Source organism: Propithecus coquereli, unplaced genomic scaffold, assembly GCF_000956105.1.
Source record: "Propithecus coquereli isolate 6110/MARCELLA unplaced genomic scaffold, Pcoq_1.0 Scaffold76, whole genome shotgun sequence".
Taxonomy (NCBI): domain Eukaryota; kingdom Metazoa; phylum Chordata; class Mammalia; order Primates; family Indriidae; genus Propithecus; species Propithecus coquereli.
Window position 1 is genome coordinate 888,616 of NW_012153729.1, and position 9,520 is coordinate 898,135.

A 9,520-nucleotide genomic window follows, 5' to 3' on the forward strand; every position below is an offset into this window, starting at 1 on the left:
TTCTCCATATTTCCTGAGGCCTCCAACAAATGCTGCCAACACAGGGTCATCCTTGGCCCTCAGGTGACCCTGCCTCAGGCCTAGCGTTTCCCTGCTCAGATTTCAGCTGACCAAGGTATGACAGTGAGCATTTCAAAGAACCCAGACAGTCACTAAAAGTATCAGCAAGTGATGGCTTCAACATCCCATCACCCCATGCTCACAGTTTCTTCTCTTAGTAAGTGGCTGTCACTTTCCAGAAGATCTCAAGGACTGGAATTTTCCTATAAACCAGAGAGGGCTCCCTGGGGAGCTATCATAATCATGTACTTTGCTGTGCATAATCATAAATAGTGACCCGAACCACTGCACTCTCTTTCTGAGTAGGCGACTCATCCCAACTACAGAGTTCAAATGCCCAAGTCCAACCTGCCCCAGCTGCACCCAGCCTCAAAAACATCCCCCGTTTCTGTCACATTCTCAATGACCAGTGGGATGCATCTCTCGAGTCTTCCAGAATCTCCCTCCGGAAGCAGGACTGTCTGCTGGACATCACCATCTGGCTCTGACTGCAACTGACATGCACTAGATCGATAGCTAAATTCACATTCTCCCTCCTCTGTCCCAACCCTCTTCCTGGCACCGCATCTGCCTCAAGAGCAGCCTCACATCCTCTAAGACTCAGCTAAACCACCACCAAATCTTTATGAATCCTTTCCTGACACTCCAGCCAGGATAAAGTAAATGGCCACACTTAGGCACTTCCTTTACCCTCCGTGGCATGCCCTTGAGTTGGTGTGCATGTGACCACCTCCCACTCCTAGACTATAGCTCACTTGAGGACAGGGACTGCGTCTCAAAGTCTGTTATCCTGCCATCTAACAATATCTGACACCTAGTAGGTGCTCAGTAAATGTCTGCTAAATGGCAAATATATAAATGATACGAGCAACTCTAAATTCCACCCAAGGCTCATGAAGGTCCTTAATCCTTGTAGATCTCACCCAAGCCCAACTGTTTCCTTAAGTCAAATAGGAAAGCATTTCAGAGGGCCAGAGGGACTTCTTTCCACCTCACCCCCAAATGGTCACGGCTGCTAGAACACAGAGGGTGATAAGCTGGACAAGAGCCCTGCAGGTGCCAGAGGCCACGGCAGGCTGCCTAGCCCCGCTGTTCGGTTCACTGTGTGGCATCCGCTAACTCCCCCAGGCACTGCCCCTGGACAGGGTTCCTCTTTGCCTCCTTCCACCACATGTAAGCCCAGGCATCAGAGGTGGGCGGCAGCTTACCTGGTGGGCACACCTGCCCAGGGCTGCATTGCCCCGAGATGGAGGCATAGTTGTGAAAGCCTCAGGAATCCCAGGAGAAGGATTCCTCCTCACTCACCGCTCGCCCTGGCCCCATGAGAAGCTGTCATTTCCTAGGAGACGGGAGTTGCAGGGGGCACAGGAGGACCCTGAGTGAACTCTCTTAGCTCAGGGAAAGGAGGACGTTCCACCCATTCCTCACATCAGAGTCATATTTTGAACCCAAATCTGACCACATGGCTCACCTGCTCTTTGTAAGGAAGGCATAGGATAGGAGACCGTATGACCCACCTCTGCCTGCCTGTCCGACCCCACGCTCCCCTTGTACAACAAGCTCAGCAACAGCGAGCAACTTGCCCTCAGACACGCCAGACAGTCACACACCTCTGTGCACACGCTGCTCCTGCTGCCGGGGTCTGCCTTCCTGGGCCAGCAGATACCGCGGCATCCTTCGCGCCCCGGGGCTGTCTCCTCCATGACGCCTCCCCTGTTCCTCACACAGACCCGGAACCTCCTTCTCCCTGCAGTCTTAACTGTGTGTTTCTACCACTGTCGTGAGACCAGCTTTACTGTATCACTCCAACTGTTCTTCCAGTGTTGGCCCTTACCTGCCTCAGTTTCCTTACCTGTAAAATGGGGATAATAATCAAACCTATCTTTTAGCATTGTTGGGAAGATTGATCCCGGGAAGTGGCAGCAGGTGTTTGGGGAAGTGGGAACAGGGAAAGTAAGGAGGGCAAGATAGGATACATTCGTGAGCAGGTGACCTCTGTGGGCGGCTGGAGTTCTATCCTACTGGGAGCCTCTGGGAGAAACAGTACAGAACACCCACAGAAGGGCCCCATTCGAGAGGGGAGGAAGCTTGGTATTTATCAAGCATCTACCTTTCGTTGTCAGCTGCAGGCTGACCCTAGGGGCATCCACTTCCTGGCACTCTGGCCACACATGTGCCAATCATGTTCCTACGGCCAGAGAAAAACCCCTGAGCACACAGGCTCAGGCACTTGCAGTAGAAATCCCTGCTCTTGGGTAGGATGCCGACAGCATGTGATACTGTCTACCTCCTGCTCTGCCACCGGCAGGCTGAGGGAGCTTGGCTCGTCTAGAAAGTAGGTGTATTTGACTAGGTGCCCCCTAAGGTTGCTTACGGTGGGTCCAAACCTCAGTCAGCCCACGTCCCCCATGCCTGGGCACCATGAAGCTGCCAGGGGGGTCTTTGAAGGTGCCTGTTCTGCCCACCACTGTGTCCCTGATACTATTTATAAAACAGTGCTCAGCACTGAGAGGAAATGGTGCAGAATGAGGTTATGGCACAAGGAAACCCTGACATTTAGACTCAAACCCAACCAAGGGGCCCCAAGCAGTGGAAGACGGTGAGCACCGCCTTCGGAGCTGTGTGGATGTTGTGGTCTGTGTGTGTCAGACATTTTAACTTTCAAATATCACAGTTCAGATCCAGAAATGGCAACGTGTAGGAGCTATGACATTAGTACACAGGCGTCTCCTTACCTTAGGTGACTCAGAGCTGGGGCGGGCCCAGTTGAACTGCAGTCCGTGCCCTTCTGCTCCTGGAGACAGGCTCTTGGCCCCGTCACACTGTGCCCACGCAGCGGAGAGCCTTTAGGACCAAGAGGAGGCTTGGAAACCTAAGCAGACTCTGTCTTTATCACAACTCTTATCAGTCATTTAATAAGATCAAGCAGCACAAACCGACCACAGCAACGCCCTCCACCCCTGCCCAGCGTTTCCTCCACGCCTCCCAGACCTGGCCCCCCGCCCGCCGCCAGGGCCCAGGTGGGGACCAGGGTTACCTTCTGCAGAAATGCCATCCTCGGCCTGTACTGCTGGCCTTGGTGTCGGATTGTCATCCTGGACCCCGGAAGAATTCACAACCAGAGCACTGCTGCGAGGGGAGAGCAAGCGCCTCCAGGTACAAAGGCCAGCGCGCCTGGGCGGGCCGGGCGTCGGCAGGGAGGCGGCGGGGCGGGCAGGGCAGGGCAGGGCGCGGGCTGCCACCTGGGGCCCCTCGAAGCTCCCTGGGCGCTCGCGGACTCGGCGGCAGCTGGAACCCGCGCCAGCCAATGGGCGCGCGGCGCCGCGGGCTGATTAGCATGCGCTGCGCTTGCGCCCACCCGCCACGAGGGGGCAGTGTCCGGCTCCGCCGGCACCCCGTGGGGCCTCAGGTGAGAGCGCAGGTGGGGGCGCGAGGGGGCGCACCTGTCGCAGAGGCAGAACCTTGGACCGCGCTACTAAAGCCTGGGGAAAAGAAAACAGTATGAACGGGCATTGAGTCCCTGGTTAGCTCGCCCCCAAGTCACTGAATGGCCTTTAGCAAGTTACTTAAACTTCCTAAGCGTCAGTTTCCTCATCTAACCTGGGAAAAGCGAACGGGTAGGAAATGACACCTGTCAGGAGCTGTGACGACTGAGTGAATAACTGAGTTAAGACTGGCAGTGAGTGTGGTTGATGGTGAAGAATGCTGCTCACCTGCCACCTGGGCTGGCTCTGAACCTGGGTTTGCCACTTAGCTGTAGCATCTAAGCAAGTTACGGAATCTCTCTGGGTTTCATTTTTCTCATCCTATCAATGAGAATAATTGCACCCCCCTGTTGGAGGGGGTTTTGTTTGGTCCTGGTTTGTTTGTGTTTTTGTGGGGTTTTTTATGCATAAATACAAAGTAAACTGACATCTTTACAAAAATGCATTTTCCTAATCAAAAACAAGTACACCAGGGGTATATTTTCTGGGAAGACAGAAGACTAAATGTTCAGAAAAACTTTTTTAAAAAATAATTTTTGTTTCAAAATAGTAGGGGGTACAAGGGTTCTTGTTACATGGATGAGTTGTGTGATGCCGAAGTCATGGTTTTTAGTGTGCACGTCACCAGAATAGTGTACATTGTACCCAATCGGTAAGTTTTTATCCCTCATCCCCCTCCCCTGGTTTTGGTTTTGGTTTTAACTGAGCTGATGCATATGCAAGCACTTAGAACTGTGATCTAGACATAGTGAATGTCCAAGAAGCAAGAGTTTCTCTATGTCTCTTGGGACTCTTTTTTAAAAATTACCATGCCTAATGGTTCCATTATACACATAGTCTGATGTATATGTATTACATACACAGCCTGATATATATACACATAGTCTGATATATATAATATATACATAGTCTGATATATATATACACACACATAGTCTGATAAGTATATATATTATTTTCAGAATACTGTGAGAACTGTTGGAGTAGTAACTGGAGGTAAGAGTATAGGCTCTAGAATCAGCTTACTTGGGGTCAAATCTCAACTCTGCTACTTACTATCTGTGTGACTTTGGGCAAGTTATTTAACCCCTCTGTGCTTTAGTTTCTGTAAAATGAGGGTAGTGCAACCCTACCTGATACGATTGTTAAGGGGAGATAAAGGAGTAGAGAATTAATAAATATAAGTTGTTACTATTATTAATAATATTAAAATTATTAAAGATAGAGTAATATTAAAATCATTGAAGATAGTATAAATTTGGAATGCCAGCTAAATTTTTGATAGGATGAGATCTCCCAGGTCTAACACTAGGATTTTCAGGATAATGGACATGCCCATTTTTTATTTTTAGAACTAGGTGGCCTGAACATGGCAGATAAAGCTGATGTCCGAAGAGGGCATGTGGACGTTTGTCCTAAAAGGGACGTTCAGCAGATACCTCTTCAGATCATCTGATTCCCATCCCTGTGGAAGAGCCAAGTGCCCACTAAACTATCCGGACATCGTAGCTCTGAATTAAGGTGCTGGAATAACAGTTTCAGAAAACAGACTCTGAAGTCTGGTTGACTCATTGGGAAATGTCTTGGCAGAAATCCACGAGATGTAGCTTCCAGCCCCAGCTTGGCCACTGCCGTGGTGTATGACAGCGGGGAAACCACTCATTTCATCCAGGTTTTCAAATCTATTTAGGTTATCGAATGGGTTAAGCAAAGTAATTTCAAAATCCTTCGAAATGTGTATCTTTGATTACTTCCCCCATTCTCTTATTCTGCTGATTTGGGCTGGCTCTTCTGTTTTGTTTAGATTACATAGTGATTTATCTATTATAATGGGTTGTCGTGTATATTTTTTTGCTTGAGAACCAGGTTTTATTTAAAAGTTAGAACTTTAAGATTACCCAGTCATTGGATATTTATGCTGTTTAAGTTAGTTAACAAGTCTGAGAGGCTGCTGTAAACCAGAAAAAACTTTAGGTATATAGAGTGACCACCTGTGTCAGGTTGCAGCTATTGTCCTGAAGTAGTTAATGGTGTCCTCCTGCACTCTCAAAAGTGACTATGTTGGGATGACAAATCATATGGTCACCCTAATCGCACGTTAATTTCCTTCTCTACCAATGATCTAATCAAGCCTAGTTGTTTCCTAGATGAGGGAGACAGCATGGGGTGGTGGCAAGTGCGTACGACTAGGACTCAGGACATTTAGATTCTGATCCCAAATCTGATACTGACCAATGAGGGGACTTCAGACAAAGCTCATCACTTCTCAAAGCCTCAATCACCGGTCAGAGTTGTTCAATGTTTCCCAAAGTTTGCTCTACAATCAACACTTTTCAAACTTTAATGCAAATATTAGTCTCCTGGGGATCTTCTTAAAATGCAGATTCAGATTCAGGAGGTCTTGGGTGGGGCTTACCAGGTGATGTCCAGGGCTGACCTCGATCTGAAGAACAAAGATATACACAGCAATGAGGTGGAGGGGAGGGTTACAGTCAAACATATTCAGAAGTCTATGTGTTGACCACATTGCTGCAGTACTCCCCAACGCCTCTAACATACTTCCAAACGGAATGTCTTGAACAGCTAAGAAGAAAAGTTTTCCAGAAAGGCAAAGGGCTGGGCGTGGTGGTGCAGCCTGTAGTCCCAGCTACCCGGGGGCTGAGGCAGGAGGATGGCTTGAGCACAGGAGTTTGAGGCTGCAGTGAGCTATGATCATGCCACTGCACTCCAGCCTGGGTGACAGAGTGAGACTCTATCTCTAAAAAAGAAAGATGAAAGTCTTTGTTCTATCTTTATTTCATAAACCAGTGCAACAGTGGCAAGAGGGCAGCTGGTTTCCCCACCCTTGTGCTCAGCCCCTCTCCCAGATGAATGGATGGTGTCTCACCACATTTAACACATTGACTGCTACACAAAAAAATTGGAAACTTTTCCTTGGGGGCCACAGTGTTTTATTATGAAAAGAGGATAAAAATTTCAAGTGTAATTTAAAGGTAAATGTAAATAGAAAATGAATTTTATTGACTTCTATTAATTTAATCCACATTTTTAGAATTGTCAGTATTAGTTGTAACGGTGAGGTTTTACATATGCTTCACGCAGCGCCTGTGTCAAAACTAGAGTGAGTTAAATGCAACTCTCGTGGCAGTTAATGTGTTAAAACTCATTGCAAAGAAACTGGTTTCACCCACAGCTCCCTTTGCATCCCCACTGCGCCCATTAGCTCATAATTTGGACCGTGTGACCTGACCAGTAGACTGGCTGTCAACCTGCCCCATGACCAGATGTAAAGGGATGAACTGGACCAACCAGATTATCACTCTTGGGAATGGCCACTTGAGCCAGTTAGTAGAGGTGGACAAATCTGAAAAGACTCCAAGGTGGAATCAGGGTCATGATAAGGCAAAGCCACATGCGAGCCCAAGTTATAAGGGAGACAAACTCTCAGCATGCAGCGGAAACCAGAATGGAGCAGAAGACAGAGCAGTGCCAAGTTCCCTGAAGGCACTGAGAAATGGAAGTGAAGGTCACCAGAGGCTGTCGTTAGGTCAACAAGAGCAAATTATACCATCTTCAGTGTTTCATGGTGGTATCAGACTGTAGATTAGGGGGACGCTAGAGGAATAGAATAGTGTTTCATCAAGACATTTGTGGATCAGAGATGAAAAAGTGAACTTTGACCCCTCCCCTCCAGAAGCCCAAAGCCAACATGCAGCCAATCTGTAGCAACAGTAGAACTTGATGGTCTTCATTCATATCCCAAGCGCACCCTATGTCCGCCCTGGTCTTGATTCCATATTGAATTTGTTTGCCTTGTTCTGATTTTTAATTTATGCCTTACCATTTTATTTTATGCATGTCCTGCATGCCTCATGACTCAATTGTGAAAAGAGACACAGTATGAATAAAGAAATAGATCAGATGAGAACGAGTTAAATGGATTCATGTCCGAATGATTATTTCCCCAATTCATCATCATTGCAGGCATTGAGCTAGGTCTCCTTTGACATGTCACAAGATTCACCCCAAACTGCATCCTGTTAAAAATCATAATAGGTTTGATGACAACGTTGATGACACAGTGTTCCCGTTTTCAAAGATGCAAAAGAATGACTAACACATAGGATCTGTATCCAGAAGTGCTTGCCAATCTAAGCTTAATCCAGTGTGCTTTCAAGAACGGATCAAATGTCCACACCGAATCAGCATCTCTGTGCTAAACCTCAGTGTTAGGGCTTCCCATCGTTATCAAAAGTTATTGTAAGAACTGGTCATGTGAAATTTTCTTTGAAAAAATTTTGATATGATCCAAAACTGTTGTCAAAGTATTATGCCCTCTATCTTTCTACAATGTGGCATAGTAGAAATTTCTTTCAAAGCTTAGTACCAAAGAAAAGAGTTTTTCCTGGAAACTCTGTTGATCAGAGAAAAGGAAGTGATTACATATCTCTGATCAGGAGATTATGTGTATCATGTTTCCTTTTTCATCTTGACCATCATAATGCTTCAAATCTGGGATTAGACTCCCTTAGAGCAACTGGAATGAACATTTGGGTTTTTTTCTGGTTTTGGAGTGTGGTAGTGTTGTCATAGCTCACTGCAACCTCAAACTCCTGGGCTCAAAATATCCTTCTGCCTCAGCCTCCCGAGTAGCTGGGACTACAGGTCAGCCACCACACCTGGCTCATTTGGATTTTTTTTTTTTTTTGTAGAGATGGTGTTTCAATATGTTGCCCAGGCTGATCTTGAACTCCTGACCTCAAGTGATCCTCCCACCTCAGCCTCCCAAAGTGCTGGGATTACAGGTGTGAGCCACAGCTCCTGGCCTAGAATGAACATTTGATTTCTCATTTTTTCTCCACTGTTTTCCTTTTTGATTCATATACCATTGGTTTTATTGTCTGGGCTTTTCTCTTTCCATAATCAACAACAACTCCTTTTTTTGGAATGACTTGGGATATAAATACATAAATTTTATTTGAATGATGAGTGGCAGATGGCTTGATGAATTAGACAACATGGGGGAAGAAAGGAAAATAAATGAGCAATCTCAACAGTCCAAGATGAATAACTATGTTTATGAAATTGATTTTTTGAACCTACATGGTTTTATTTCAGTCCAAAACACCTGCTAGAGGGAGAACAGTCTGGTGAAATGCATTCAGGTTGGAAAAACTTCCTCCGTCTTGCTATCCTTATGAGACAATTGCTTAGAGCACCTCCGTCCATCTAAATCGATTGGCTTTGCTTGACGGTAAAAGGATGTCTTGTTCCTGCAAGCCTGGACCTCTGCTCTGCTCCCTGCACCTCCATCATTTCCAGGCAGGGTAGGGAGTGGGAGCAGGGGCAGGACTTCGGGGATTTCGTGGGGAATGATCTGATCTAAGTAAGACCCCGGGGCACCCCCAGAATGCCATCCTGTACCATCCCTTAGGACGTTTCCCCTTCAGCCTCTCCATCCTAAGGACTGGAGTTCCTGCAATGAGTCCAGGGCAGAAATTCCCCAAAACACTTGCTAGAAATTATCAAAGGCAAATATGGGAATTCTGTCCCATTTTCTGTCTTTTCTCCCCTCGAGATACCCCATATGCCTCCCTTAAACCCAAGTCAGATGGACTCCGCTTAATGATATTGATGTGTCTCACATTTCTTTTTTCCATTATAAATATCATACATGCTCCCTACTGAAAATTTAGAAAATAGAGAGGAGTTTAAAGGACAAAACCTGTAATGATTAATTGTATGTGTCAACTTGACTGGACCACAGGGTGCCCAGATATTTGGCTAAACATTGTTTCTGCATGTGTCTGTGAGGGTATTTCCATATGAGATTAGCATTTGAATCAGTAGACTGTGATAGTAAAGCAGATTTCCCTCCCCAAATGTCCCAGAGCATTATCCAATGCACCGAGGAGGACCTGAATAGAACAAAAGGGCAGAGGAAAGGAGAATTTGCTCTCTGCCTGACTGTTGGA